The sequence below is a fragment of the Suncus etruscus genome, chromosome 3, assembly GCF_024139225.1.
Source record: "Suncus etruscus isolate mSunEtr1 chromosome 3, mSunEtr1.pri.cur, whole genome shotgun sequence".
NCBI lineage: Eukaryota > Metazoa > Chordata > Mammalia > Eulipotyphla > Soricidae > Suncus > Suncus etruscus.
The window spans coordinates 13,899,841-13,922,063 of NC_064850.1; the positions used below are offsets into that span (position 1 = coordinate 13,899,841).

A 22,223-nucleotide genomic window follows, 5' to 3' on the forward strand; every position below is an offset into this window, starting at 1 on the left:
AGGCTTATTCTGACTCTAGGCAGTTAGGTGGGTCCAGTGAGGCACCTCAGTTTCTGTCTGCCTTGAAACTTCTCTAGAGGGCTTATGAAGGAGCTGCTGAAGGTCAAGCCCAGCATTGCCTGTAGGTGAGGCTTCTCTCCCACACTGCCCTGCCCTTTTCAGAAGCTGAAGAGGAGCCTGTGTGGCCTGTGCGAAAGTTAGATGTTCTAGTACCCCACTCATAACAACTTATATGTATGTGAAGAGACAAAGCAGAACCAATGTCACTGGCAGGGCATACTGGAGCAGTGCTGTGTTTTTCCATTGACTTGGGAGAGTGGCGGTCTAAGTCTGGCTAAGGGCCAAGCATAGTTTCCCCCTTTCCTGTGGTAAGTGAGAATGGCCCATTGTCTTAAGAAGTGGGTCCGAATGGGAGACAGTGAAGCCTAGCTAAGGGTGCATGGCTTCACATTGCCCCAGCCTTTATTCTCAGGATGGCTTTGAACCATGTTAACTGCTCTGATCCTCACCTTTTATCCATGTGTTATGAGAGGATTCCAATGTTACTGCTAGAAGGAAAGGTCGCTACTAAAGAAGAACAGGCACAGGCACTTGGGGCAGGAAATTCAGGGATGATGAGAGGTAGCAGGAGACTTTTGATGTCATTTTTTTTTTGAATTTTCACTATTTGCATGTGATTTATTAAAATATTTGGGAAACAGCCTCTCGGGTTCTTTATGCAAAAGCAACCAAACGGGATATTGAAAACACTAAGTAACAGAGCCTTACAGTTAAAAGATGTTCAAATCGCAGTTTATTTGTGGAAGCAGTAGCATCATCTCTCTTGTAGCGCTGCTTTATTTGCCCTGCTCTGTGGTTTTAGGTATCCTTGTTAAGTTCCAGCTTCTTCGACTGAAAGTTGAGGGTTAGCACTAGTAAAGTATAGAGGTCATGTATGTGATGCATAAAGCAGTTAGTAGGACATCTAGCATATCAGACATTCTCAGTCACTAAGAGCTTTTATCCCCAGAACTAACAGCTATGCTAAAGGAGAATATGGAAGTCAGGCTCACTTTACAATTACGGAAAGGGCAAAGTGGCGATTTCCCTAAAGGCCAGGTTTTGAGTTGTCAGCTGAAGGGGGGCTGATGTCTGCCCTGTCTCCCTTGTATTTCTGGACTTGGCTCTGTCAGCTCAGGCTGAAAAACCACAGAGGTTTGCGGGTAGGTGGACATAGAGGACAGACCAGATCTGTGCCTGCAGGACACTCCACTGGTCTAGGCAGACGGTTTATCACGAGTCAGTTGTGTGAGGGGCTGAGTCAGAGAGGGCCAAATTAGGACCGTGTTCTTTCTTCACTCCCAAGGCAGAAGGATCCCATTCAGTATATTGGAGCAGAAGGGGTCTGTGTCCTTCCTTTCCTCCTCGAGTCTTCTAGCTTGGCTGATGGCTGACTCCTTACCACTCTCTGCACTCGGCTTCCTTATTGTTTCCAGAGAGGGAGAGAATCTCTTCCACACACTCCGTGCTGGGGCCACGGTAAATTAGTTCCTGTTTGTTGTACAGTTTATTTTTCATTCTCACCCTTGTGATTTTCACTTCTCTATCAAACATGATCATGCACAATTGCCTTATTTCCATCTTCATGGGATCCTGACATCTGTGGCAGGATTTTTCAAATGTTGCAACCCAGTGTTAAGTTTTAACCCATCTGAGTTTGCTTAGTGAAGTGGGAGATGGCCTAAATTAAATAATACTTTTTAATTTTCCAGCTTATACTCTTTTCCAGTTTGTAGTTGATTGCTGGCACACCACCTAGTTTATTCTTTCTTTGGAATACATCTTCACCGTGGGTTTTGTAGTTTACTTTTTTTTTTAGTTCCCCACAGAATCTAAAGAACATGACAGATTTGTTTATGAAGTGTCACCTTTCCAGTCCTGTGTTTCAGCCCAGTCACTTTTACCTGACTCCTCATTTACTTCCCTGTTTATGGCAGCCCAGAAACCTCTAGTTTAGTGCATCGAAGTATTTCCTGTTATCTTGGTAAAAGGAGGATCCTAAGAGGACCTTACAGTGTTAGCTATGCCAAAATGCCTTTTTTGGTTTTGATTTTGTTTTGTTTTGGGCCACACACCATTGTGCTCAGGAATTACAGCTGGCAGGCTCGGGGGACCATATGGGATGCTGGGATTCGAACCACCGTCTATTCTGGATTGGCAGCGTGCAAGTCAAACTCCCTACTGCTGTGCTATCTCTCCTCCCCCTCCCCCAGAGTCACATTTTAAAATTAAATTATTGTGGTTTGGGACCCTTGCTTACAGTAATGTTGACTCTCATGGCTTGTTTTGGGGGGGTTAGGGGAGACATACCCAGGCATGCTTAGGGTTTACTCCCTGGCTATGTTTTTAAGCATCACTCCTGGTGGGTCTTGGGGGACCACATGAAGATACCAGCAGTCAAACCAGACTGTTCCATGCAAGGCAAGTGCCCTGCCTGCTGTTCTCTCCAGTCCCAACTGCAGTGGTGTCTATAATTTCTGGTTTTAAGGGTGGTTACTGGAAGTTAAAGAGCATCCACCTGTGACAGGCTCAAGCTCTGGGTATATGTCACATCTAATCATGGACTTAAAGGAGTGGCTTCGGGATACTGGGAGAAGAATGGCAAACTGACTGGGAGCTGTCATAGAGGATGGCACTGTTGGGGAAGCCAGGGAGTCTCCTGTTCTGGGAGAGTTCATACCTGAGTAATCTTATCAGGAATGAACCAGGTGGTGTTTCTAGAGAAACGGGCAGATATTCTTGGCTGTCAAAACTAAAATGTACACACTGGGGCCTGGGAGATAACTCGGAAGGCATCCTTTGCCTGCATTTGCTTTGAGTTAGATCCCTGGCCGATGTCCAATCCCCTGAGCACTGTGGTTATGGTCTTGGTGGCTCTGGGCTGAAGCAGCAAACACGGCATTGCTGAGCCAAGTGCAGACTCTTCAGGCCCTCACTGCCAGGCTGTGTATTGCTGGAAGTGCCCCTCTTTTAACATAAATATTGAATGCTGGTTAAACAAAAAAATTTTAGGTGGTACTGAACTTCCTCCTTGACCCTACGATGGGATTTTATTTCCCTGTGGAACTCTGCCCTTAACTTAATAGTGAGCCCTCCCCTCGTCTTTGCTTCTAGAAGACACAATTGCCAACCCGGTCATCCATTCTCTTTGACCACCTCAGTTCCTGCATGATTCGTTTTCCCCTTCAGCATTTATCTGCTGACTACTCTCAATATTATTGTTGCAGTAAGTCACACACCTCTTGGGGGTTGTGTTCCCCGTTCTCAGGAGTGTTCATCACTGGGAGTTGTCTGTCAAAGTGTGGTGCTGGCAACTGGGGTGTGCACCAAGGGTCACTGTCTTTCAGGGGCTTGTGCTCTTGTCAGAGCCTTCCTTTTACCTGGGCTGTTCCTGTGGTTACTGCAATGCTCAGTCATTGTTGTGAGGGCTGGTAATTCCTCCTGGGTGTCACACATATTTTAGTGGTGGTACTCACTGACAGTGACACCCTTTCTTTGTAATGTGCACTGATACCAAACTTCAGTGTTTCAGGCTTAGAACTGCTTGTGGTTGTGGATCATGAGAGCAGGGCCGCCACTGTTGTGCCCAGTGCAGGTAGCAGTGCCAGGGATTGAACTCTTTTAACAGTGGTCAAGGGCTGCTCCTGCCTCTGTATTTAGTTTCTTTCTAGCAGCACTTGGGACCAGGTGGTGCTGATAGCATGTGCTCAGCAAGTGAAGCTATCTTTTTAATCCCAAATGGTCTTTGTTTTGTTTTTGTTTGGGGGGAAACACCCAGTGGTACTCAGGGTTTGCTTCTGGTTTTGTGCCCAGGAATTACTCCTGGTAGTGCTTAGGCGGCCATATGGGATGCTGGGAATGGAACCCTGGTTATGTGCAAGGCAAACATCTGCCTTCTGTAGCATTTCTCCAGCCTCCAAATGGGTCTTTTTTGTTTGTTTGATTGTGGGCCACACCCAGTGGTGTTCAGGGGCTACTCTTGGCTCTGCTTGAGGGACCATATGGGATGCAAGGGATCGAACCCAGGTCAGCCACATGCAAGGCAAATAACCTAAGTGCTATGTGCTATTGCTCAGGTCCCCAAATGTGTCTTTTATTTGCTTGTTTGTTTTTTGTGGGGCCACACCCAGTGATGCTCAGGGGTTACTCCTGGCTATGTGCTCAGAAATCACTCCTGGTTTGGATGACCATATGGGATGCCGGGGGATCGAACCACGGTCTGTCCTAGGTCAGCACGTGCAAGGCACCACCACTCTGGCCCCAAATGTGTCATTTTTTAGTGGAGAGGAGTAATAAGGTAGCTAACCTATCCTCCAGTTCTCTCTCTCTCACTTTCTTATTTGGGAGGAAGGGGCCACACCTGGTGGTGCTCAGTTAAAACCGCTCAGTTCTCAGGGATCACTCCTGTTTTTGGGATAGTATGCTGTCAGGAATTGAACCCAAGTCAGCAGTGTACAAGGCGCAAGGACTTTACTAATGTACACAATCTCAAGCCTTGCATTATTTCCTTGGTGTAATTTAAAGTTGCTGCCAGGACTAAATGATCAGTTTATTCTGTACTTAGCAGCTAAGGCTTATTTTCACTTTATCAATCAGAAAGCCAACTTTTTCTAAAAAGTCAAATGTTGCACTTTACTTTTTTTTTTTGGTTTTTGGGTCACACCCGGCAGTGCTCAGGGGTTATTCCTGGCTCCAGGCTCAGAAATTGCTCCTGGCAGGCACGGGGGACCATATGGGGCGCCGGGATTCGAACCGATGACCTCCTGCATGAAAGGCAAACGCCTTACCTCCATGCTATCTCTCCAGCCCCATGCACTTTACTTTTTTAAGATGAGGACCCAGATTGGAGTGAAGCTAAAAGTCGGTGTGTCCGTCGTTCCCCCCTGCCTCCCACACATTAAATATTTGTGGATTAGGAAGTTGAGGGAGAGAGGGGAGAGTTGAGGGAGACAGGTGACTCAGGAAATAGTGCAAATACCTGGGTGGGCAATGGGAAGGAGAAATTGCTCGTAGCAAGAATGGGAAAAGTTCAGTTGTCACTTGGAGGGAGTTTACTTTCAGATGATGGGATACCATGTCTGAAGAAAGCTACATGGGGCTGGTTTGGGACTGGAGGACCAGAGAGCCCTTGTATGTAGGCAGGTGGCATTGGGCCCCACAGGAAACCTTTTAATCCCTGGTATTTATAGATTGGCCTGTGCTTTACTGAAAGGCAACTCCCACTTCAGTTAGCAAAGGCAGCATTATCTGCCTTTGAAACACTGCATTTACGGATCCCCATTTGGCCTAGCGGGAGGGGCTGAGTAATGCCGTTATATTATCCTGGTTCCCTGCTGCTTCAGAGGTTGTGCAGGGGCAGCTTTGCCATGTCCCTCTAAGTGACCTCTGGCTGCTCCCTCTGCAGATGGTCCTTTCCCTGCCAGTGATGAGTTGGGAAAGTAGCCCTCTGTTCTGGTCCTCATTCAGGGTGACTCTGGAAGGATGAAGGCCTTATCTCAGCTTTACAGAATGGCCAGACCTGCAGTCTGCACTGAGATGGGCCTTTATACTAGGCAGGGATGCTGATGAGCAAGCAATTTCTGTGACCAGACTAATTTCCTTTTCTTCTTTTGTTTGGGGCCAATAGGAGCCTGTGTATTTTGGTTGCCATGTATTCTTTTTCCTTACAGGAGAGAGTGTCCATAAATTTTCAGCCTTGTTTGACTTACCGTTATTGTTAGGATTGAGTGTAGTATTGAACTGAGATGGGCTCCAAAGTATGTATCTCTAAATACAACCTCTATATTTATCAACCTCATCTCAGCAACCTTGAAGCAATTTGCTTATGTCATACCCATTCTACAGTTGTGGGAATTGAAGGTTTAAAAACAAAACAAAACTTTTTTTTGAGGTTTTCATTTTTATTTTTCAAGAATAAAATGAGTGCACAGTGGCCTGGAAACCAGCTCCAGGTGGCGACAATAAATAAGGTGGGAAGGGCGATTGAGAGTCCAGGCACCCATAGAGGTAGTGGCGGGGGGGGGGGGGGGCATGCTTCCTCCCATTGGCTCTTCTAGAGAAACTGACCATTAATAGGAAAAACTGACCATTGATAAATAATTGCATAACCAAAATAATCATACCCCAAGCCAACAATGTTTGTTTATTAATATCTGTAAATGCTGTTGTGCCACTGTTTATTTGCTCTAAACAAAACTGGTTTTCAAAGCCATATTTAGGTGGTTCTTTGAAAATAAGTTTATTTTTTTATATTTAAAGAAAATGACATTGACTTTAAAATAAAGATGACAAATAAAAAATAACAAACAAAAACTTCTGTGTAGGTTGGTACAGATGGTAGGTATTGGAGTCTGGTAGCCGAACTCTCAGCCACATCCTGCGTGCCCTTTCTAGCAACCCTATCTAAGTTAGAGAATAGAGTCCCACCTGCTGGGGAGGCAGCAGTCAGGATTTCTCTTCGAACTCAGAAAGATGCAGGAAAAGGTCAGAAATTGGAAGAAAGCATCAGCTTTTCTTGTACAATCTAATTAAATTACTGAAAAAGTTTTTGAACTGGGAGCTATTTTTCTTGGTTAGTGATACAATTGGAAGAGCAGTTTAAGCCTAGGAGAAAGGAACAAGCAGGAACTTGGATCCCTGGATGGGCACATAAAGACCTAAAGAAAACACAGAAGCAAAACCTTAAAGCTAGTGCGTCTTTATTTAGTTTTGCAGATGAATGTGAAACCCGATAACGTACTTTGTGTTGGAACACGTAAGAAACTCACATTAAAGGAATAAAGAAAAACAAGACACCTTTCTCCTTTTTTCCTGTGGAAGTTTTGTTTAGAATATCCACATTTGATCATCACTATACAGTGATCCATCTTTGGCAGTGATTTTTCAGTGAGGTCAAGCTAAGCTTCGGAGGTTCCCTGTAGCCAGGTTATTTCAGATATTGGAAGGAAGGGAGCAGACAGAAGCAAATCATGGAGAAGGCAGCCTCTCTGAATCTTTTTTTCTTTCTTTCTTTTTTTTTTTTTTTGACCCCGCCCCTCTGAATTTCTTTTTACTCAACTTCATTCCATCAACAGCTTTAAAAATTTATATCTGGGGCCCGGAGAGATAGCACAGCAGCGTTTGCCTTGCAAGCAGCCGATCCAGGACCAAAGGTGGTTGGTTCGAATCTCGGTGTCCCATATGGTCCCCCGTGCCTGCCAGGAGCTATTTCTGAGCAGACAGCCAGGAGTAACCCCTGAGCACCGCCGGGTGTGGCCCAAAAAACCAAAAAAAAAAAAAATTATATTTATTTATTTATTGGATTTTTAGGTCATGCCTGGCGGTGCTCAAGGGTTACTTCCTGAGCTCTGCGCTCAAAAATCGCTCTTTGGTAGGCTCGAAGACCATATGGGATACCGGGAATCAACCAGGGTTGGCCACGTGCAAGGCAAATGCCCTACCACTGTGCTAACAACTTTTTAAAACTGCAGGTGATTTTTCTTTCTTCAGCTCTTAAGTGGCAGGCCATCAACATCTAATACAGTAGTTCTCAAGCCTTGCTTTGGCTTCAGAAGTTTTCAGAACGCCCGAAGGAAGGAGTGTTTCTCAAAGTTTCTCAAGTCCCTCAAACCACCCTGCTCTGAGTGAATCTGTTTCCTTCTGAGTCCCCTCTTGGCCTCCACACATCAAAAACATTTCTCTGCTGATGTTCTGATGCGGATCTGGGAAGTCGAAGTCCAAGCCTTCCTCATGAAGTCTAGAACTACAGGAAACAATGAACAATAATAATCTTTTTTTATGGCCACTAAGAACTTGACCTATTACATAACATATTCATGATGCTAGTAATAATTATAATGATAATTATAATTATTTTGGTTTTGAGGCCTTTCTAGGTGATGCTCAGGAGATGGCTTCGGCCTTGTTAGGGTCTGAACCTGGTCTCCCACGTGCCAAGTGTACACTTCACTCCTTTGAGCTTTCTCCTTGGCCCTTCAGGATCATTGTAATACTTTAAATGAGTTACTGGGGTGGGACATAGTTCAGAGTGAGTAGAGTTGCAGGGCTTACATGTGGGAGGCCTAGGTTTCATCACCAGCTCTGCCATGTTTCTTATGTACTGAGTTGGGATAGCCCCCAGGGCCCAAGCAGCACCTGAGGGCCCCCAAATTGAGAGAGGGGAGAAGTGGGGAGAGACCATGATCAGGAAGGTGCTGACCCCTGACCCCAGGAGTTTTCAACTGTATATTGAGTGGTTTTAGAGGACTACATCTGTGCTTGTTCCTAGTAAAGAAGGCATAAAATGAGGGTTGTAGCTAACAGAATAAATGTGAATCTCTATGAAGATTGTATGCTTTGGAGCCAGACTCCTTAGCCCTTTATGAATTGCTGTTTCTGTGACTTTGATCAAGTATCTAATTTGTTTATCTTTCCCCTTCCTTACCTTCATTGTTGCTGTTGCAGCAGTGCCGGGGCCAGGTGGTTACCCCCTTTACTTTTAGTGCTCTAATCATTTGATTATGGTGCACCAACTATCATACACTTTCTTGCCAGGATCCCAATCTGCACTGCTTCTGAGATTGTACTGCAAGGCAGGAACTGTGCCTCTCAGCTAAGGCAGTAGGGATAGGGAACACCCTGAGCTCCTGAAATGGAGAAGGTAATAGTACTCACCTTTTAGGTAGTTGGGAGAATTAAATCAAATTCATGCATTGATAGAGCCATGATAGATCCATGCATACGGGCTAACAGAATACTTACCTTTCTCCTTGCTCAATGGCTATGATAGGCTGCTGGCCCCAGAAAAATGCCCTTTTTTCCCTGTTAAGCTGAGGTCATATCCTCACTTCAGTTCTCCATGTCTTCTGTGTGCACGGGTTTGGTGTGTTTGTTCTCAGTCGAAATCTGTCACAGGTAGGAGTGAAGTGCTTATTTAGAAATGTCAGAGAATCCTAGTTGTTTAGTCCAACAACTGTTCTTCCTTCGGTCTGGAGTCTTTTATATCCCTTATTTAAAGGTTGGAAAAAAGAACAAAATTTAAAAAATTCCTTTTGGAAAGGTGAATCTCACATTCATTTCCCCCTTTAGAAAAATTGAGATATCAGATGTTTATTTTTTGAAGAAAGATTGGGAGATGCAGGTTACTAGAAACCCAGGAAAAGAAATCATCTATGATTTCCCTTTCAGAGATTACAGTTGTTCTACTGTGTGGTGCATCTGCCTGTCCTAGAAGAGTTGAGGACGACACTGGCTGGTAGAGTGTGCAGGTTCTGAGGTCAGGGAGCATCACCAAGGAGCAAAGGTGAACTTGCTATTGCCATAAGCCTCACACAGGCTAAGATCAGCTGCCCCACTCTGAACAAATCCTTGGCAAGCCCTTTCCCCCAAGTATCTTCACTTGTTCAGAGCAGAGTCTGGAAGGCTGACTCCTTGCTTCCATTAATGCTGCTGTGTTAGAAACATTTCTTTTTCCTGCTTCATCATGATTCTACTCCTGGACTTCTGATCATTTTTCATATAACCTGGCGGTGACAGATCTAGGCCCTCTTTTTCTCTAGGGACTGATTCTGACTCTTCCTTAAGTAACTGCATGTGGAGGAGTCTGCCCAGAAGGAAAACTTTTTGCAAAGAATATGGCTGTGGAGCTTTTGAAATTAAGTACTTCTTTCCCCTTTTCTTTCCTCATTATTGGAGCTGCCAGTACAACTTCAGTAGGACTGTTGAGATATTGTTAAACACTATGATGGGCAAAAAAGGAATTGTCAACTCTTACCATCTTCTCATCGATCCCCTTCACTCTCTTGTAAATGGGAATTACAAGAAATCACAACTAGCATAGAAAACACATGGCAGGTGGGAAGGAAGGAATGGGTTACCCCATTCCCAGAAACTGGCAGAGCGGACAGCTGATGGACCTTACCATTGGTGTTCAGTGAGCCATGGCATCGCCTGAAGATAATGGTACCATATGGGAATTGAAACCCGAGTCTTCCTGCTCCCTGACTTATGTGTCAAGACTTCCGTCTTCTGACCTCCTCCTCTATACTTAGGCATCAGTCCCTGCCAGTTCTTTTATTCTCTAAATGTCTGTCACCACTTTATCATGCTCCCTGACCTCCCAGGCAGCTTTTAATCTTTATTGCCAGGTTCATCTTCCTTGGATGTTGCTTTTAGCTCTAGTGAGACCTAAGAGAAGGCAACCCTTTTACATCCTCAGATGGAATTTCCATCCCCTCTCAAGGTGGGTGGCAATGGCCCTTGAGGGTGAGGATCTAGTGTTCTGCTACCCTGTACATAATAGTCCATGAGTAGAAGTTTGTTGAGTCGAATTATGATATGTTTGTGTTTACTTTGTTAGCTTCCATTGCCTAGTACAAATCCAAAGCATCATTTCTCTGCCTGTGTTTTTATGACTGTAAGTTGACCTTACTATATTTGGTTGGCGACTTAATACTTTATGGAATAGCCATTTGAAATGGAAAGACACTGAGGGAATAAGAATAATTCTTTCCCAGAAGAATCAGTTTGTTTTTTTCCCAACTATTCTTTGATCTTTGGTCTCTCTTTCTCTCTTCTCCTTTTCTCTTGGCTTTAGCTTGCCCCCCCCCCCACTTCCAGTTTATTATGCTTATTTTAGACCTCAAACCACAGAAATTCCCTTTTTTTTTTCCTTACTTGGACAGCCCTTCAAGCTTTTAAAAAGGTCACAGCCCTCACACAGTCTTTAAGATCAGGTCTCCTTTTGCTTAGTCCCTGTTTGAGTATCTTGGTTCAGATGCTTTTCTGTCTTCTCTCCTTATTTTGTGCATACCTCACAAGTAGCTACTGCTTGTTCTTCCTTATTTCCAATTATTCATAACTCATGAGTTAGCACTTTATTGCACCCACATGAAGTACTGAAATAGATACTTCTTCCTTATTGTGTGCCTTGATTGCTATCTGGGCATACAGCCTCCCCAGCTCTGTGGAAAGGCTCTGGTAGGCTGGGACCTATGTTTTCTGTGCATTTTACAAGGAGGATGTTGAAGACTGTTTCAGTCCATGACATGAACCAAGGCGGACAAAGACAAGCCAAATTCTTGGAGATGAAAGGTGATCCGACAGTACTTTGGGAGAGTATTTGCAAGGGTTTTGAGTGAACTGGAGCAGAGGCTGGAGTCTAGAAGATCATTCAGGAATCTTAGTCAATCTAGAAGTCAAGACCAAAGAGAAAATGCAAATGGCAAAAGAAGGTTAGTCCCCCCAAGAGTTTTTTCTCATTCTGAGTTTTTGTTTTGTTTTTGGGTCACACCTGGCACAGCTCAGAGGTTACTAACTCTTGGCTCTGCGCTCAGAAATTGACCCTGGCAGGCTCTGGGGACATGTGGGATGTTGGGGATCAAACCTGGATTGGCTGCATCAAGGCAAATGCCTGACCCACTGTGCTACCACTCTGGCCTCTAACAGAAAATCTTTTTTGTTTCTGATCATATCCTGTGGTGCTCCAGAGTTACTCTGCTCAGGCATCCCTCCTGATAGTACTTGGGGAACAGTGCTGTGCTAGGGATCAAGTGTGTTGAGGGCTCAGTGTGTTGAGCCATCTCTTGTCCAATAATAGAATCTTAAAAGCAATGCCTTCTCTTCAGACTCAGGCAGAATTTTGAGCTTAGTTCTGACTTCCCCTCTCATTCTCCTTCCATAACTCAATTTTTCATAGGACTGTTAAACCGTTTAGTGACATATATGGGCTGGGGCCAGTTTTAACAAGCTAACTTCCCTGTAAATGAGTTTAAATGTATGTGGCATATCTAAAATTTATTTAAGTTTACTGGAAGGAACTCTAGGTACAAAGTATGTTTGCAGAATCAACCCATTTAATTGAGGTGGTGTGAAAATTCAACCAATTTGAATTTTCATCAAATAAACTTTCTCTAAGACACATCTTCAGGTCTTTTATTTTTGGCAAATGGGTTTCAGAATGGTAGTCTCATTACTGTTGAGATGAAGAGTTGCATGAGCCAGTTGGCAATCCCTCAGACTCCAAACCTTTGCAAAATGCTGTTTGGTCCTTTTGGAAAATTAAGTGTAGAGGCCAGGTTGCCTGTGTCAGATTTATTTTCTCTTCCTCATAGTATTCTGAGGAGGTCAATATTTTAGACTTAGTCTGCCTAAAAGCTTAGTAGTTTGCATTTGTTCAAATGTCTGCAACAGTTTGGTAATAAAGTGTATACCATTGTTGTTGATGGTAGACTTGCAGTAGCAGGGATGAACAAGGCTTCATTTGGAGGCTCCCAGGAAGAAACTTAGGCATTATTACATGAGGTTATTTCAGTTGCCTTCTCTAAAGGATACACTTTAGAGAAGCAGTTTGAACAAAACTATGTATTTTGGATGAGCTTGCTTCTTTTGAGAACACTTTATACAACAGTACAAATGGTTCCTCTGGTACTCATAGCATATTCCTTTTCGACCAGCTCCTGTATTTTTACAGCTGCTTTATCCTTCTGGGAAGCACTCACAGGTTTCTAAACACAGAACAAGTTCTCTTCTTTGGAAATCAGAATTTCATTTGCCTTTCAGGGGGACAAGTAGTTAAGGATTGTTATTTGCATGGAAGAGAAGGGAATCTGACAGCAGTGTCCCACCTTCCCTCCAGAAGTGTCCCATCATCATTTTCTAACCTTTCTTCCACTGCCAGGTTCCTCATGGAAGGTTTACAAAAGGAATTTAGGATACAAGGTGCCCATTATGGCTCTTTGTTTTTACTAGATCTAGCATTGCTTTTCAGTCCCTGAGTAGTCTGTCTAGACAGTACACTTTCTTGCTCTGAATATCCAAGTCTAGAGTTCTGGTCTGTGCTGGTTTTAGCCAGAACAAGAGGCACATCTCAGGGTAGTTTGGACGGGAAATATTTCTGAGCTGTAAATTGTTTTTTTATTACAGACACTTCAAACCCTGGAGCCAAAGTTTGCCATTTAGCTAGGTGAGGTTGGTAAATTACTTTAACTCAGGTTCTCCTTAGCTTCTCTCTACTTAGTTTTAACTACCTAACTGGGAGGAGGAATTTTACCTTTTAGTGGAATAGCTGCCTTCTATTTAGATTTTATAGAGGGTTGTGCACAAACATTTAATGAGTGCTCTCTTTCACTCTGCTAACACAGACTAATCCAGTTTTGGGTAGTAGGTTGGAGGCTAGGGGGACCTCATTGAACAAATGCAGTTGAAGGGCAAGGTTGCGGGAGAGCAGCTGGTGGTACTGCCTGTGGTACGTTCCCCAAGGTTAGGCTTTTGGGAGACTGGCAACTTAATGAAATGAAGGTTTCTGACAGCACAAAAGGGTAGGCTTCCTGGTGAGCAGGGTAGAGTCTTGCTAACAATAACAAGCCTGCCTAGTTTGACAGGAACTCCCTTCCCACCTCTTGTTTCTCTACTGGCTGATGATTCTATTCTCCTCTTACTGTTTCTGGGGGATGTCCATGTTTTGTCCCCACCCTCACTTCCAACCACAACTTCTCTTAAGTATTACTCTGTGTATGGCTGTTGCCTCCTTTATTGAGAAGTAGGGTGTCCACTCATTTTTTTTCCTTAACTGCTACCATGCTGGAATTCCCGGAGACAAATGCTGCTTGGTTTCCTGATCTGGTGAGGCCTGGACAAGAGCCATTCCTGGGTTGCTCAGAGATCCATGGAGGACAGAATTGGGGTTGGATTCTTTTAAAGTCCAGCCTAAGATCTCTCTTAGGCCTCGTCTGCCTCTCCCACTTAAAATGGGTTCTTTGGACTTCCCAAGGTGACAATCTTTGTTTAAACTTTACTTGTTTCTGGTTTTGCCACATCCACTGTTGTGCAGGAGCTACTCCCAGTTCTGTGCTCAGGAGTCACTCCCATGATGCTAAGGGGATTATACAGTGGTAGGGATCAAACCCAGACCTCCTACATGCAAAGTCTAGACCCCAATCCATTGAGCTTCCTCCCCAGCCCAAGATGACAGTCTCTTTTGGCAGTCATGTGTTAGGATCCCTTGGCAAGCCCAGGCATCTACTCCTTGCAGTGTAGGGGTAACAAAGTCTCAGATTGACAACTGACAGTTTCCAATCAACTGACAGTTTCCAATTTGGTTCCTTCCCCCTTTTTTCCCCTTTCCTTTATTTGAGGGTGTTGTCACACCTGATGGGTTGCTCCTGGCTCTGCGCTCAGAAGTCACTCTGGGCAGGCACTCCCGGCAGGCTCAGGGGACCATAAAGGATGCCAGAATTCAAACCAGGGTCCATCCTGTGTTCACTGCTTGCAAAGCACTTACCACTGTGCATTGCTTTGGCCCCTTCCTTTCTGTGGAATGCTACCACTTACTTCTCTTTACTCAGCTCTTTCTGCTCCATCTGGCTCACAAACCTTCTGAATCCGATGGATGTCCGCTCGGACAGCAGTTTGCCCCCCTTCTGGTAAAAGTAGGTCCACTTTTCACTACCTTCTTACCCTGTGCTCCTTCTCATTGCCCCATTGTATTTCGTTTTCTTTTTCTCTTTTCTTCCTTGTGAGTTCTGTGAGGGCAGAGATGATCTCAGTCACCACTGTATCTTCTCAGTTGTTGGTGAGCTTGCCTGGACCCAGAAAATGCTGACCAAATGAGCCTTTCTGGGAGCCTCCTTGGGCCTGCCCCATCCCCACCTCATCAAGCCATTTTTTTCCTGAACTTGAGTTTTATGTGTGTGCAGGATTTTTTAGGTAATGCCTTGAGTTGTTTTGGAGGTCAAAAGTCACTTCACTCTGACTTAGCTTTCGGCCTAGTGCCCAGGACACAGTTTTTGTTTGTTTGTTTGTTTGTTTGTTTATTTGGTTTTTGGGTCACACCCGGCAGCACTCAGAGGTTACTCCTGGCTCTGTGCTCAGAAATCACTCCTGGCAGGCTCAGGGGACCATACGGGATGCCAGGACACAGTTTTAAGGTTTGCTGCTTCCACCTAGAATGAGCTTGAACTTTGTTCTGCTCCTCCTACTTCTAGCCCTGGAGGAGGGGGCAGGCAGAGTCACCTGCCTATTGCTGCCTCTGCCAGCTGCCGGGAGTTAGGCCATCTGGTGCTGGTGCTGCTGGTGGGATGAGGGGCTGAGCCGCCTTTCGGGGCAGCCTTGTTGGGGGGAGGGACTATGGGCGAACAGCTCTATTCTCCCTCCTTGCTTTGACAGCAGGTCTGCCTGTGGTTCTCCTCCCTCACTCAGCCCTCTTCTAGTGCTCTGAGGCGATCCCCAGTGATCCCGTCAGATTTTGCCTTTGTTCCAGCTGCTGCCCACCCCACCCCTATCCTGATTCCCCACTCTCCTAGAAGAACCCTTGCTGTGTTTTTGTTTGTGTGTATATATGTGTTTTGCCTATGCTTCCAAGAATCTTTAATTAATGGAAGACAGCAGGAGGAAAAAATTAGAAATGAAACTTTGGACCTCTAGTGGCCCATGTTCAAATGCAAAACAACCAATTTCTTCTCATTAGCGTTTGTACCTTTGTTCACTACCTATTTTTCCAACTCTCCTCCTGTAAAAGTGCTCTAAATCAGAAAAACTCTTAATTTTACTTGTGTTCCAAGCCTTTGTCTCTTTATGACCTTGTAAGACATAGAAAAGATGCAGGGAGAGGAATTGATCTTTAATCACTCTCAGTAACTCTGGTGTTGGAGTTTTTTGTTTTGTTTTGGGGCTAAATCTGTGGTTTACTATTGGCTCTGCACTGTGACATTTCTGACTGGGCTCAGAATCAGCATCTCTGGTGCTGGGGATCAAACTCAAGTCCACTCGTGCAAGTCAAGAGCCCTCCCTACTCGCTGGACTGTCTCTCTGGCTCTGGTAAGTTTTTGAGATGGTGTGTGGGTGTACATATATGTGCATAACTGCAAGGAGATACAAGAGGTGGCATTATGGGAGAATGTGGACATCTTAAGAGGCATCTTTAGTCCTCTTCACCATGCGAAAAAGTGGCGAAGCAGGCACTTTAAGGGCAACATTGTTCCAGCCATAGGCATATAGAAAGGCTGAAGAAACTGCTATTACTTTAAACCAGGGAGGGCTTCTTACTCATTAACTAACATGTAAAGGAGTTCACCAGTGAACCTGACTAAAATGCAGATTCTGACGTTGTAGATAAAAGGAAAGAATTGAGATTTTTAACAGCTCTTGTTATTATGTTTAGGCAGGAGCCACATAGGGTAGTTTACTGCTGGCTCTGTGATGGGTTGAGTGGGATGGGATGACCATGTGGTGCTGGGGAGTTAACTGAGGTCAGGCCATGTGTAAGGCAAGTGCTGTCTCTCCAACCCCCGGGTCTTAGCTCCCAGATGGTGCTAGTGTTGCTTATTCAGTGATCCATGCTTTGAATAGCATGGTCCTCTCTTTCCTGTCTAACACTCCATTATCAAACGGAAAAGTGACTACCCAGAGGGGCCAGTGGGATAGTACAGTGGTTAGGTGGACCTGGGTTTGATCTCTGGCATCCTATAAGGTCTCCAGACCCTCACTGGTTATGATCCCTGAGCATGGAGCCAAGAGCCAGGAGTAAGCCTTGAGCTCTGCCGAGTATGGCCCCCAAACAAACAAACACAAAAACATAAAACCTAACAGGCATGCAAAGAAGCAGAAAAATATGACTCTTAATTATAATAATCCAACAATAGACACACAAAGATGACACAGATGACAGACTTAGTGGGCAAGAATATTAAAATTTCTATTACAAATATTTTCCATGTGCTCAAGAGAGAAGTAGGTATGAGCATAATAGAACTGAAAGATGAGATTGGCTTTCTAATGGGAAAAAAAACAAAATATACAAGAGTGGAACAGATTTAAATATCGGAGCAGGAAACATTAATAACAAATACAAATTAATGATAGTACAGGTGCTTGCTTGCCTTATCCTTTGTACTATCTCTCCATAGTTCCATGTTGTTCTGTGCTGGAACTTTCTGTATTTCATTAAATACTTTTGGACTTTGTTCTCAGAGGCAAATCAGTAATTTGGAACTAGTTTGATTCTTTCAAGGCTTTCTCTTTAGTTTTTTTAAGGCAGTTGTAAAACAGCCTTTAGACGAGGACTAAAGACAAGACAGAAACTTCTTAAATTTCTATCCAATGTCCAGTATTTTTATATATATACATATGTGTGTGTGTGTGTGTGTGTGTGTGTGTGTGTGTGTGTGTGTGTGTGTATGTATATATATAGCTGGTAAAGAATAAGTTTTGATTCTCTAATCACACTTAGAGAATGTTAACTCTAACCCTAACTCTAGATTATGATTAGTTATGTCACTGTTCTATTTCTTCTGCCTCAGCTTTGCTGGTTTTCTCACACACCTGTACAGGTAAGTATTTAGCCAAAGTGTCAAGAGGATCATCCTTCAGATTTTGGAGACTTTTTTCTTTTTTCTTCTCCCTCAGTTCTTCTAGTCAACTTTCTCTCCCCAAATTACTCTTTTCTTTTCAACTAAACTGATACTGCTAAGTTTATATTTATGGATTTTTGGTATCAAGGACCATACTCTACAGTCTTCTGAGGCCATGACTTGGCTCTATCCTCAGGGATCACACTCCCAGCACCCGGGACCCTCTGTGGTGCTGCGGATGGAACCTGGATTGACTACATACAAGGCAAGGACTAGAATCACTGTAACATTCTCTCCAGTCCCAAGCTTTGAGCATTTAGATATTTTTTTCCTGTAAACTGTGATTTGGAATTGGAATCTTGGGGAGTTGTTAGTTGGGATACTACCAGCATAGCCTTTGATTCTTGGCCATACTCAAACTATACATTAAGGAGACGAATCTCTTGCAAACAGGAATAATTTGTAAAAGGATTACTCATTAGTCCAGAGGGTGGATCGAGCACTAATGCTAGCTTTTATGATTCTAAGGAGCTTTTGGGAAAATGTTAAAGATGAGGTGGATGAAATCAAATTATAATGGTTCATGATGGCATTTATGGTGGAAGCATGAATTGTGGGTGCACTTGTCATATGGTATGGACTTTTTTGGGCGGGGGCACACCCAGCAGTTCTCAGTGGTTATTCCTGGCTCTGCGCTCAAGAAGTCTCTTGGCAGGCTCCGGGATATGGGGTGCCGGGAATTGAACCAGGGTCTGTCCAGGGAGGCAAATGCAAGGCAAATGCCCTACCACTGTGCTATCACTTGAGTCCCATGGTATGGACTTTTTAATAGATTTTTTTGTTGTTTGGTGAGGTCACACTCAGCTTTCGCAGGGTGGGGAGGACACTCAGTTCACTGTTCCCAGAGCATTGCTTGGGGGACTATGCCTGGGATCAAGCCCAGGCTTTCCCACATTCATTCAGGCCTTTGAGCTAAATTGTGTGACTTAATACACAGATTAAGAAAGGCCTTTCTATTTCCATAGGCAAGGGAGAGTGCTATGTCTTCTTTCACTCACTGATGGATTTTCTAATTTTATCCTAGTATTTCAAACATAAATACTGAGGATATGTTTGTAACTATAATGCTTTGCCAAGTTTCTCTCTCTTTTTGTCTAATGTCTTAAAAATAGGGGGGTTAGAGAAATGATTAAAAAGAATTAATAGGATTTTAGAATGTTAAATAGTAATCATCCAGTTTGACACATATTTTCAGGTGATCACAATAATAATGGTAATGATAAATTTAATGAATATCAAATTGGACAACTCAGCCAATGCCAGGCAGCACAATATTCTGTTTTACATGCATTTCCCCCATATAATACTTAACAATAGCTCTGTGAGGTAAGTATGATTAGTGCAGGTTTATAAGCACCAATAAGGAAACTGAGGTCCAGAAAGTTTAGATAACTGCTTTTAAGGTTGAAACTTCCAAAGCAGCTATTGCTCCGAGATGAAGTGTCTAACTTGTTCAAGGTCAGATTTTTCTTTCTGAGAGACAGAACATGAACAAAATCCAGATCTCCTGACCTTGAACCCAGTGAGCATATATTTATAGAGTTAGCCAGATAAATCATTCTTTGTGATCATTTTTTATTTCTCAACCCCTTCTTTATTTGAGTGAAATTGAATGAAATAGAGGAAAGGGTGGCTTAAGGTTTGGGCTTTGGGTGAATTTCTAATGTTTATTTTTAAATAGGCAGGCTTCCCAGACTGACTGGGAATTTAGCAAAAGGCTTGAGAACCAGGAAGTGACACAGACCTGTTTATCCCATCTCACTTGGGGGCCTTTGGAAAGTACTCCATAGAGATGGTAGAAGGTAAACAGAACTGTAGCAGCAGGCCTCTTGTGTTTGCTATTTTTGACCTCAGAGGAGGTGTTTTCTGCACTGTTCTAAAAATTTGGAAACCCAAACAGCTCACTGAATGAAACATACTAACATATATATTTCTTATTACCAGACTGATAAAACTATCATCATAAATTATAGTATGCACAACCTTGTAACCATGGTGTTTAAATAAAAAATTAAAAACCAGGGGCTGGAGCAGTGACACAAGGGGTAAGGTTTCTGTCTGCCTTACCCTCGCTAGCCTAGGATGGACAGTGGTTTGATCCCTCAGCGTCCCATATGGTTCCCCAAGCCAGGAGCGATTTCTGAGCGCATAGCCAGGAGTAACCTTTTAGCAAATCTGGGTGTAGCCGAAAAACAAAAAAAACCTATCGCCATATTCTCCCCTCATTGTGCCATACTTTTGGTGAATTGTTCTTTGGTTTTTCTTTATAATTTGCACTATATATGCAAAACAGTACTGAGAGCTCACAGAACACGTGCCTGTTCGTGATGGTCCGGTTCAAAGCTTGCTTTAATTGAGATTAATATCATCTTAATATTTTTGTGTCTGATCACTGCAATCTCATAGCAATCGAATGAAACCTCAAACATTTTATTGGGCCTTAGTAACAACACACAGTGTAATAAATAATATAGATAAACATATAGCTTATCTCCTGTGGATTGTGAATTAATTTTCTTTCTTTGCTTGGCAAGAGCTTAATCTGCTGTCATATCTCCAGTCCTATTGTGAATTTCTTTAGCGTAAGAAATAATGCACATTTCATTGCTGATCAGGAGTCTTGCACTACTACGGCCAGTACATTTTGCTGAATGGCAGTGTAGTCCTTGCAAACACAGAGCCCTAAGAGCCAAATAATATTTAGTGTATCTTATTTGCCAAATAGGTATCAAAGCCTACTCTAATCAACTCTTCAACTCTGATGGAAACTCAGCAGAGGGGCTCTAATAAACTATGTAAGATCTAACTGTGAGATTCAAGAACCAGTCCTAGCCATTTCTTCCATTTTCTTCAAGCATTGTTTGCCACCTGGCCACACTTTCAGGATGTCTATACTTTCTTTCTCCCCTCTTATTTTTCTTTTTCTTTTCTTATTTTTGGTTTTTGGGCCACACCCCTTTGACGCTCAGGGGTTACTCCTGGCTATGCGCTCAGAAATCGCCCCTGGTTTGGGGGGACCATATGGGACGCCAGGGGATTGAACCGCAGTCGCAATCTTTCCCTTAGCTAGAGCTTGCAAGGCAGACACCTTACCTCTAGCGCTACCTTCCTGGCCCCTCCCCTCTTGTTTTTTAACTGCATATATCTTGGTTTTTGTCATTTTTCCTTTTCTCTTCAGGAACAAGTGAAATTGAGTACTCCAGGGTACACAAAGAGGCAGTTAGTGGTCTCTGCACAAATTTACTATCTGTAATAGTTGTACTATGCACTTCAATTTGCTTGTGTAAGTGGGCCCAGAGAGACATGATTGGCTGGCTGATTTTATTCCAGGCAGTCATATTGTGACTTATAAAAGAAAAGCCTTCTTTTATATGAAGACTAAATTGTGTTTTGTTTTGTTTTCAGAAGAGAAGCAACTAAATTTGGTCTTATTTTGGAAAACAAAAGTAGGAAGTTCTTTGGAGGAATGACTTCTTTTTTTTTTTTTTTTGGTTTTTGGGCCACACCCATTTGGGTTAATCCTGGCTATGCGCTCAGAAATCGCTCCTGGCTTGGGGACCATAGCTAGCGCTTGCAAGGCAGATACCTTACCTCTAGCGCCACCTCTCTGCCCCCCCCCTTTTTTTAAATATGGAATGCTTCACGAATTTGCGTGTCATCCTTGTGCAGGGGCCATGCTAATGTCTGTATTGTTCCAATTTTAGTATATGTGCTGCTGAAGTGAGCACAAGGAATGACGTCTGTTATAGACAAATGGATTCCTATTCATCTGTCAAATGGGGGTATTTTATTTACTTAATGAGATAATGATTTTATTTGTATTTGTGCACATACATGATATATGTATTTGTGCATTATGCAGTATATGAGTTACATACAACTATGTTTATAAATGTTATTTATAATATCTATATATTCATCAGACTTTGTGCTCTCATGCTTCTGTACACATATTCAGGCTAAAAGGCTAGATTCTCCTGAAAAGAAATATTTCTTGAGTTATTTAGAGGGGAGGGAATGTTAATTGCTATTTGGACAGCATCCAGCTTCCCTCAAGGCTAACTTCTGGCTCTGTAATTATGGATCACTCCTGACTATGACCAGGGGGGACTATATGGGATGCCAGAGATCTAACCTGGGATCAGCCACGTGCAAAGCAAGCACCCTGCCACTGTAATGTCTCTCCAACCTCTAAAAGTAATTTTAGGACTTAATGGTAATAGAACCTTGGAGGTTCACTTGTTTGCTAATCTATTGATAGTTATTTTGACTAAACAAACTTTTGTTTTTAGTCTATTCTCAAGGCATATGTTTCTAATTCAGCTAAAATCCAAACCCTTTGGAAATCCTATGGGACCTCATATTTAGCCTGTCAGAGCAGGAATGGGGGTTGGCTAACCCCTTAGCTAATTTTGAATCCCCACTGCCCAGAGACTATTTTGTGTCCTTCACATTCATCTTATTCCCACCTGACAACACAGCAGTGGGGTGGCCATTTTTTATTGCAGTATTTCCCCCAACCCTTTATGCCCATGGACTGATGATTGATCCACAGACAAGAGGTTGAAAACCACTGGTTTATCCAGTTTGTAGCTGGAGAACTGTAACTTATGTTATCCTAGATCTCCTTGTAAATTTTATATAGACCAGAGATTCTGGCCCACTTAACTAGAATCCCTCCTAGTCTCCTTGAGAATAATTTTGCTGATGAGGAACTAGGCATAGGGAAATGAAGTGATTTCTGATATTTAGAGCATTGGTTACTGGAGAATCTGGCTTCCAGCCTTTTGGGCTGATAAT

At 43.3% G+C, this 22,223-nt stretch overlaps 1 non-coding gene across 1 annotated transcript; it reads right to left on the reverse strand.

Annotated features, from left to right (window-relative positions):
* Window positions 1-21,047: 21,047 nt before the first annotated feature.
* LOC126004719 (U6 spliceosomal RNA) lies at window positions 21,048-21,151 on the reverse strand. The gene has a single exon (XR_007493981.1). It is a non-coding gene; the product is annotated as a U6 spliceosomal RNA (small nuclear RNA).
* Window positions 21,152-22,223: the final 1,072 nt, after the last annotated feature.